Source organism: Dipodomys spectabilis, unplaced genomic scaffold (assembly GCF_019054845.1).
Source record: "Dipodomys spectabilis isolate Male_0828 unplaced genomic scaffold, ASM1905484v1 ptg000017l, whole genome shotgun sequence".
NCBI lineage: Eukaryota > Metazoa > Chordata > Mammalia > Rodentia > Heteromyidae > Dipodomys > Dipodomys spectabilis.
Genome location: NW_024870694.1, coordinates 19,559,602 through 19,568,118, shown reverse-complemented (window position 1 = coordinate 19,568,118; position 8,517 = coordinate 19,559,602). Strand labels below are relative to the sequence as shown.

The window sequence follows — 8,517 nt, the reverse complement described above, 5'->3', positions numbered from 1 at the left end:
TCGTTTCTTATGCTTGTCTCCTCTCCTCCACAGCTCCCAACAACCAAACTCCTGATCTGCTTGCATGTCCAGAGCTGCCCCATCTCCCAGCTTAGCCTGCCGTATCTCCCAGGGCTGTAAAAGGGGAGAGCATGTTTTGGAGTACAGTAAGCCAGTCCTCAGTGTACGTAACCAGGTACTTAACCATGTCAAGCTTGCTATTTCTATTTCTGGAGGTTTCTTTTCTTTTTTGTGCCAGTCCTGGATGGAGCTTGAACCCAGGACCTGGGTGCTGCCCCTTAGCTTTTTCTGCTCAAGGGTAGCATTCTCCACTTGAGCTACCCCTCCACTTCTAGTTCGTTGCACAAACTTTCCTGCCCAGGCTGAATCTTGATCTTTACATCTGTCTCCTGAGTAGCTATAGGTGTGAGCTATCAGTGCCAGACTGAATTATATTATATTTTAAAAGCCTTAAGGTATGGCTTTGAAATCCACCCTCCTCCTTGTGTAGCTAAAATTAATTAATTTTAAGAATGAATGAAATACCAACTCACTTTTCAAAATATCAATTCACTTTTCAGAAGAAGGTATCCAAATGGCCAAGAAGTATCAGGGAAACACTAATAAAAACCATGGATCAGGGGAATGTGGCTGGGAATGTGGCCTAATGGTAGAGTGCTCTGGGTTTGATTCCTCAGTACCACATAAACAGAAAAAGCTGGAAGTGGTGCTGTGGCTCAAGTGGTTGAGTGCTAACCTTAGCAAAAGAAGCTCTGGGACAGTGCCCAGGCCCTGAGTTCAAGCCCTAGGACTGGCAAAAAAAAACAAAACAAAACAAAACATGATCACATACCAATAAAAGCCATAATAGTATACCAATATATATGCCCACCATACTAGCAAATATTGGTGAAAGTAAGAAACAAGTAAAACCCTTATACATTGACAATGGGTCCACCACTACACTGACCTGCATCTTTGAAAAAAAATGTCTTATAAGTTTTCCTGAGGCTAAGTACATAGAGATCTTACAAACCAATAATTCCACTGCTAATCATACGTCCAAGTAAAATACATACATATATCTACCAAAAACCATGCTCAAGAATGTTGCTTGGTACCGGCGGCTCACATTTGTAATCCTAGCTCCATGGGGAACTGAGATCCAGAGGGTCAATATTCAAAGCCAGCTTAGGCAGAAAACTGCATGAGACTTTGTCTCCAAACTAGCCTTCAAAAAACAGGGTTGTAGGGGCTGAGAAGGTGGCTCAGAGGTAGAGCACTTGCCTTGCATGCTCGAGGCCCTGGGTTCGATACCTCAGCACCACATAAGAAAAAAGAAAAAAGCCGGAAGTGGCACTGTGGCTCAAGTGGTAGAGTGCTAGCCTTGAGCTGAAGAGCTGAGGGACAGCGCCCAGGCCCAGAGTTCAGGCCCCATGACTGGACCAAAAAAAAAAAAAAAGCAGGGTTGTAGACATGGCTCAAATGGTAGAGTGTAAGTCTAGCAAGTAAGCTGAATGTGAGACCCTGAGGTTAAAAAGAAAGAGAAAACATGAATGTTTATGGCAACCTTGTTTATGATAGCATAAAACTGGTAACAGCCACATCCCATCAAAAAGAGAATGGTTGCTGGGCACCAGTGGCTCAGGCCTGTAATCCACTCAGAAGGCTGAGATCTGAGGATCATAGTGTGAAGCCAGCCCAGGAAAGAAACTTTGTGAGACTCTTATCTCCAATTAACCAGCAAAAAGCTGGAAGTGGAGCTGTAGGTCAAGTGGTCAAACACTAGCCTTGAGTGAAAGAAGGGACAGTGCCCAGGTCCTGAAATCAAATCCAGGACCAGCACACACATGGGCACATGGGCACACACATACACACACACACACACACACACACACACACACACACACGCACACATGCACACGTACACGCATGCATGCACACACACACAAAGAGATTGACCAGTTAAGTTGTGATTTTTTTTATTGTGAAAATACTGTACAGAGCATGAGCAAGGTAATGAGTACATTTCTTATCAAGCATTGTAGCCTCCTCCTTTGTTTCCCCTTCCCATTCTTTCCCGTTTCCCCCCTCCCCCCTCTTCCCCAGTTGTGATTTTATATCTAAAATTGAATACTATACAATAATGAAAAAATGAAATGAGGTACACAAAGCACAACACATCTCAAGCTCATAGATAAATTAAAGCCAGACCTGAAGTATAAAAATAAGAAAAGTGATCTGTATTGATATGAGTCCCAATAGTGGTAACCTACATATTAAGTAGGAAGAATTGGAGAGCCTTCTGAGATGGAAATGTTCTATGTTGATCTATGTTGTAGTTGTTGGGATGTACACACACACACACACACACACACACACATACAGAACTGTACACAATGAATACAAGTAAACTCTATGTACTTTCTATATAAAGGTAAACCAAGATTTATTTGTCAATAGAACATTCTATGCAGTAAATACTGTTGGAACTGTCAGCCTGATCTAAGCTGTACTATGGCAATAAAAGGAAGACAGACCTATGGTAGCACTCATTATGATTTTGTACTAGAAAGATATGTGGCGTTGGAGCAGATTTAGGCACTTGCAAATTCTGCTTTAAAAAAAAATTGAGATGGGGTCTTACATTGTTCAGGTGGTCTGGAATTTTTGGACTCAAATGTTCCTTCTGTCTCAGCCTCCCAAGAAGCTGAGACTATATAGGCTTATGACATTATGCCCAGCATTTTTTACTTAAACATATGTGGTAAACATTTTCAACAGTCTTCAAAAATCCTTTAATGTCTGAATAATCTTTAACCATGAATGTACTAGAATTTTTATAAATATTTTTCTTATTTGATATTTCTATTCATATCTTTTACTCCTTCTTTTCTGTTGGCATAGGGGGTTGAACTCTAGGCCTTATATTTCTTAGTCAGAAACTTAGAGTGAGCCACACCCATAACCTTTTCTTTCTTCCTTTCCTTTCCTTTCCTTTCCTTTCCTTTCCTTTCCTTTCCTTTCTCTCTCTCTCTGTCTCCTTCCCTCCCTCTCTCTCTCTCTCTGTCTCTCTCTCTCTCTGTCTCTGTCTCTCTCTCTCTTCCTTTTCATCTGAAACTGGGAGCTGAACTTGTTATCTGATGCTTTCACTCATTGGCTGGTGCTCTACCACCTAAGCCATGCCTCCAATTTTTATTTTGGTATAGGGTCTCCTGTGTATGCCTAAGCCAGCCTCAACCACATTTCTCCTATTTATGCCCCCTGCATAGCTGGAATAAGAAATGGTCCCTATCCCATCCAGCTATTGGTTGTCATAGGATCTCATGAACTTTTTGCCTAGACCCACCTCAAACTTTGATCTTCTTGATTTCCCTCTCCTAAGTCGCTAGGATTAGTAGTGTCAGTCACCATACCTAGCCCAATTTTTGATATTATAAAGAATTCAGTAAAGAATTAAGGGCAATCTATTTGTCTTTGGGATTCATTCCTAAGGTTGAAATTATCACATCAAGAGATATGAATGAGCATTTTAAATGTCTTGAAACAGATTGTTCATTAGTAATGGTATTTGGACCAGCCCTCTTAGTTAGCCCACCCTCCCATACACAGTGATTTGCATAGATGATTGATCATGCAGAAGCCAGGTTCTCCCCTGGTAAATCTCTTCCTGCTACAGAGTCTTGCATATATGTATGTGTATATATATGGAGAGAGAGAGTGAGGGAGAGAGAGAGAAAGAGAGAGAGAGAGAGAGAGAGAGAGAGAGAGAGAGAGAGAGAGAGAGAGAGAGAGAGAACCCATTCTAGGGTTCTCAAAACCTGAGTACTGTTCCTAAGTTTTTGTGCCCAAGGTTAGCATTCTACCATTTGAGCCACAACTCTACTTCCCGCTTTTTGGTATTGGAAATAAGACTCTCAAGGACTTTTCTCCCCAGATTGTCTTTGAATGCTTCAAACTACAATCCTCAGCCTCCTGAGTACTTAGAATTACAGGTATGAACTGCTGGTGCTCAGCATATACTATATTTTTAAGAACAAAAGTTGTGACATTAGAGATTTCAGTTCAAGTATTTACTTTTCCAAATTGTGGATGTCCTTGGATCTTAGTCTTCCCCATCCGTAAAATACAAGTGATAACATGTAGTCTGTAGGCTTTTTGCTGTAACAGTATATACAGGTATATCCATAAGAAAACAAAGTAAAATGTCAGTATTCAGAGTCTCATAAATATTGTCTTCACTGAAAGGCCAAGCTAAAATAATGAAACCCACGAGGCACCTGTAATTCTAGCTACTCAGAGGCTGAGATCAGAGGATCACAGTTCAAAGCCAGCCCAGGCAAAAAGTCCTAGTGAGACTCTTATCTCCAATAAGCTTCTCAAAAAAGCCAGAAGTGGTTCTGTGGCTCAAGCGGTAGAGCACTACTATGCAAGTTCATGCCCCAGTACCAGCAAAAGTAAATAATAAATAACAATAACCCTCTTGCTTTTTTTGCCTGTAAACAATACCAACTTAAGCAGAACCATCTTGCTATTTAAAAAATACTCAAGCATAAAAACTCCTTAATTAGTAGCTAAATGTATTTGATAATTTTAAAATCCTAAAGTAAATTACTACATCTTGTTCTGTAAACTTCACTTCCTTTAATTTGAAACTCTGTTAGGTACATATACTTTAGAACCTGTTATATTATACTTTTGGCAGAGTAAAGTATTTGTTCCAATGCTTTCTGATCTCCATGGCTTCTGGTAAAAAAAAATCTGAAGTTATTAAAATCAATATCTTCCTATATGTTTTTTTCCTAGCAGCTTTCAATACAGTGTAATATAATTTTACACTAGTTTGGTTTTTGTTTTGTTTTGTCGGTCGTGGGGCTTGAACTCTGGGCCTGGGCTCTGTCTCTCAGCTCTTCAGCTCAAGGTGAGCGCTCTACCACTTGAACTACAGCACTACTTCCGGTTTTCTGGTGGTTTATTGGAAATAAGAGTTTCACGGACTTTCCTGCCCAGACTGGCTTTGAACCAGGATCCTCAGATCTCAGCCTCTTGAGTAGCTAGGATTACAGGCATGAGCCACAAGTGCCCAGCAATTTTACACTGGTTTTAAGTCTACCATCTGGCATTTTTTGTTTAATTTGACTTCGTGATTTAATTGTCTTCATTACACAACAAATGTTGGTTCTTAGTACTAGATCATTATCTCTTCCTTTTCATATCTCCTCCTAATTCATACTTTTTTTTTTTTCCAGACTTGGGGCTTGAACTCAGGGCTTAGGTGCTGGCCCTAAGCTTCTTTTGCTTACAGCTAGCTCTCTACCCCTTGAGCTACAACCCCACTTCCGGTTTTTTATTTTGTTTCATTTTGTTGGTAGTTTATTGGAAATAAGAGTCTCATAGACTTCTTGCCTGGACTATCTTCAATCTTCAATCCTTAGATCTCAGCCTCCTCAGTAGCTAGGATTACAGGCATGAGCATCTAGCGCTGGGCTCATAATGCTTTTTGTAGCAGGTGGACACCAAGCACTGGTGGCTTACTCCTGTAATCCTTGGTACTCAAAAGGCTGAGATCTAAAGATCAAGATTCAAAGCCAGTCCAGGCAGAAAAGTTTGTGAGACTCCAATTAAAGAGTTGGATGGGGCTGGGAAGATGGCTCAGTGGTAGAGCGCTTACCTTGCATGCATGAGGCCCTGGGTTTGATTCCTCAGCACCACATAAGCAAAAAAGAAAAAGCTGGAAATGGTGCTGTGGCTCAAGTGGTAGAGTGCTAGCCTTGAGCTGAAGAGCTGAGGGACAGTGCCCAGGCCCAGAGTTCAGGCCCCACGACTGGACCGAAAAAAAAAAAAGAGCTGGAAATGGAGGTGTGGCTCAAGTGGTAGCAAGAGCTAAGTAAGAGAGCACAGAGTCTGCAGTTCAAGTTCAAACTCCAGCATGGGTCCATAGAAAAGTAAAACCAATGCTTGCAGCTTTATTTACTAGTATTCTCTCTCTTAGGGGTACAGTTGACCACAACACTCTCAAGTCTTAGCACAATCTTCTTTGTAATTTTAGCCTTTTCTTGGAAAAATCAGCTTAGTCTGGTCCTTCCCCGCAACTTCCCATGCCCACCCCAACCTCCCACCCCTGGAGCCAATAGCCACTCTGCTACTTCCTGTCAAAACACTGTTCCCTGAGCACAGAGTCCTTACCCTTTCCGTACTGTGACACTGTATGAGGCTGGTGCTTGCCACACTCTTTATAGAAAAGTCTGAGGAGTTTTAGGAACCATAACCATAATTGAAGGAGGACTATAAGCAGAGAGAGAGAGAGAGAGAGAGAGAACAAACTTAACTTGTTCTTCATTTTTTACTTCTTTCATGTTTTCACGTGTTCTTCGTTCTTGTCTTCCTTTTTTCCTGCCTTCATTTGGATTATCTGAATGTTCTGGTTATCTCTAATATGAAAGTTGTCTTCCTAGCAATGCATTCTGCATTATTGTTAACATTTGTTCTAGAGTTTTAAACTTTTAACTTACGTTATTCTACATTTAAATAATACAAATTCACAGATGACTTAAGAAACTCATATTTTCACTCTTCCCATTCTTCCTGTTACTATTTACATATATTTCACTTTCATAATCATCATAAACCCTGTGAGGCATTGTTATTTTTATTTAAGCAATTATCTTCTAAAGAAATGAAGAAAAGAGCCTTTTACATTTACCTTTATACTTACCTCCCCCAGTACTTTTTTGCACATTCCAATAAATACAATACACTTTTTGAAAAAAAGTAAGTCATAATACCTCTCCTGGGCATCTACCCAGAACATTACAAGTCAGGATATAGTAAAAACACTTGCACATTCATGTTCATTGCTGCACTCTTCACAACAGCCAAGCTATGGAAACCTACCAGATTCCCTATAACATATAAGTAGATCAAGAAAATGTTGTACCTATACACAATAAAATTTTAATTGTCCATTAGAATAATATTATGTCATTTGCAGAGAATGGCTGGACCTAGAACAAATCCATGTTAACCAAGGTAAGCCAAGCTCAGAGAAACAGTACAGGTTTTCTCTCATATGTGGAAGCTAGATCTAAACTACAACTGGACATGATAATTCATACAAGGCTCTATGCATTTACACACAAACTGGCTTACAGGAAAGCAAACAAAGAGATGACATTGTTCAAGAAACATTGTATTCATTACCTGACAGGGAATTGTAACCCCTTTGTAAAACTCCTTAATAATAACTATTTAAAAAGTAAGGCACATACATAATAGCCTTCTGTGCAAGTTCCATATTATTTTTAAATCTTAACCACAAAAAAAAAAAACACATTTCTGCCAAGCACCTATAATCCTAGCTACTTAGGAGGCTGGGATCTGAGGGTCATGGTTCAAAGCCAGCCCAGACAGGAAAGGCTATGAGATTCTTATCTCCAATTAACCATCAGGAAACCATTAGTGGAGCTGTGGCTCAAAGTGGTAGTCTGCTAGCCTAGTGAAAGAACTCAGGTACATTGGCTTCTGCTCTTCCAGCCATTTCAATACACTGAGCTCCATAGAGACAGCAAAAGGCAAGTGAGAGCCAGCCGGGCACCAAGCGACTCTGTGCCTCAGGGAGGAAAAACTAAACATTAGTGTGTGTGTGTGTGTGTGTGTGTGTGTGTGTGTGTGTGTGTGTGTGTGTGAACTTGACAGGAAGAACACAAGAAGCAGCATCAGCCAGGATGTTTCAGTCAACTTCTCAGAATTTTCTAACAAGTGCTCAGAGAGGTGGAAGACTATGTCTGCTACAGAGAAAGGGAAATTTGAAGACATGTCCAAGGAGGACAAGGCTCGTTAAGAAAGAGAAATGAAACCCTACATCCCTCCTAAAGGAGAAACAAAAAAGAAGTTCAAGGACCCTAATGCACCCAAAAGGCCTCCTTTGGCCTTCTTCTTGCTCTGTTCTGAGTGTCCTAAAATCAGAGGGGAGCATCCTGGCAGGCCTATTGGTGATGCTGCAAAAAACCTGGGAGAGATGTGGACCAACACTGCCACAGATGACAAGCAGCCTTACGAAAAGAAGGAAAAAAAATACGAAAAGGATATTGCTGCCTACGGAGCTAAAGGAAAACCTGATGCAGCAAAAAGGGAGGTGTGAACGCTGAAAAGAGCAAGAAAAAGAAGGAAGAGGAGGATGAGGAGGATGAATAAGTTGGTTCTGGTGATTTTTTTTCTTGTCTATAAAGCATTTAACCACCCCCTCCCACCACACACACACACACACACACACACACACACACACACCCCTCACTCCTTTTGAAGAAAAAAATGAAAATATAAGGCTGTATAAGATTTGTTTTTTAAACTGTACAGTGTCTTTTCTGGTAGTGTACACACTACTGAATGTGTCTTTAGATAGCTTTGTCCTGGTGGTATTTTTAGTAGCCACTAACCTTAAGCAGGTTCTTTTATTTAACATTTAATTTTATTGTCAAGTGATGTACAGAGAGCATACAGTTACACACATAAGGTAGTGAATACATTTCTTGTCCAACT

At 40.5% G+C, this 8,517-nt stretch overlaps 1 pseudogene; it reads left to right on the top strand.

Annotated features, from left to right (window-relative positions):
• Window positions 1-1,531: 1,531 nt before the first annotated feature.
• LOC122096693 lies at window positions 1,532-8,172 on the top strand (annotated as a pseudogene).
• The last annotated feature ends 345 nt before the right edge of the window (window positions 8,173-8,517 follow it).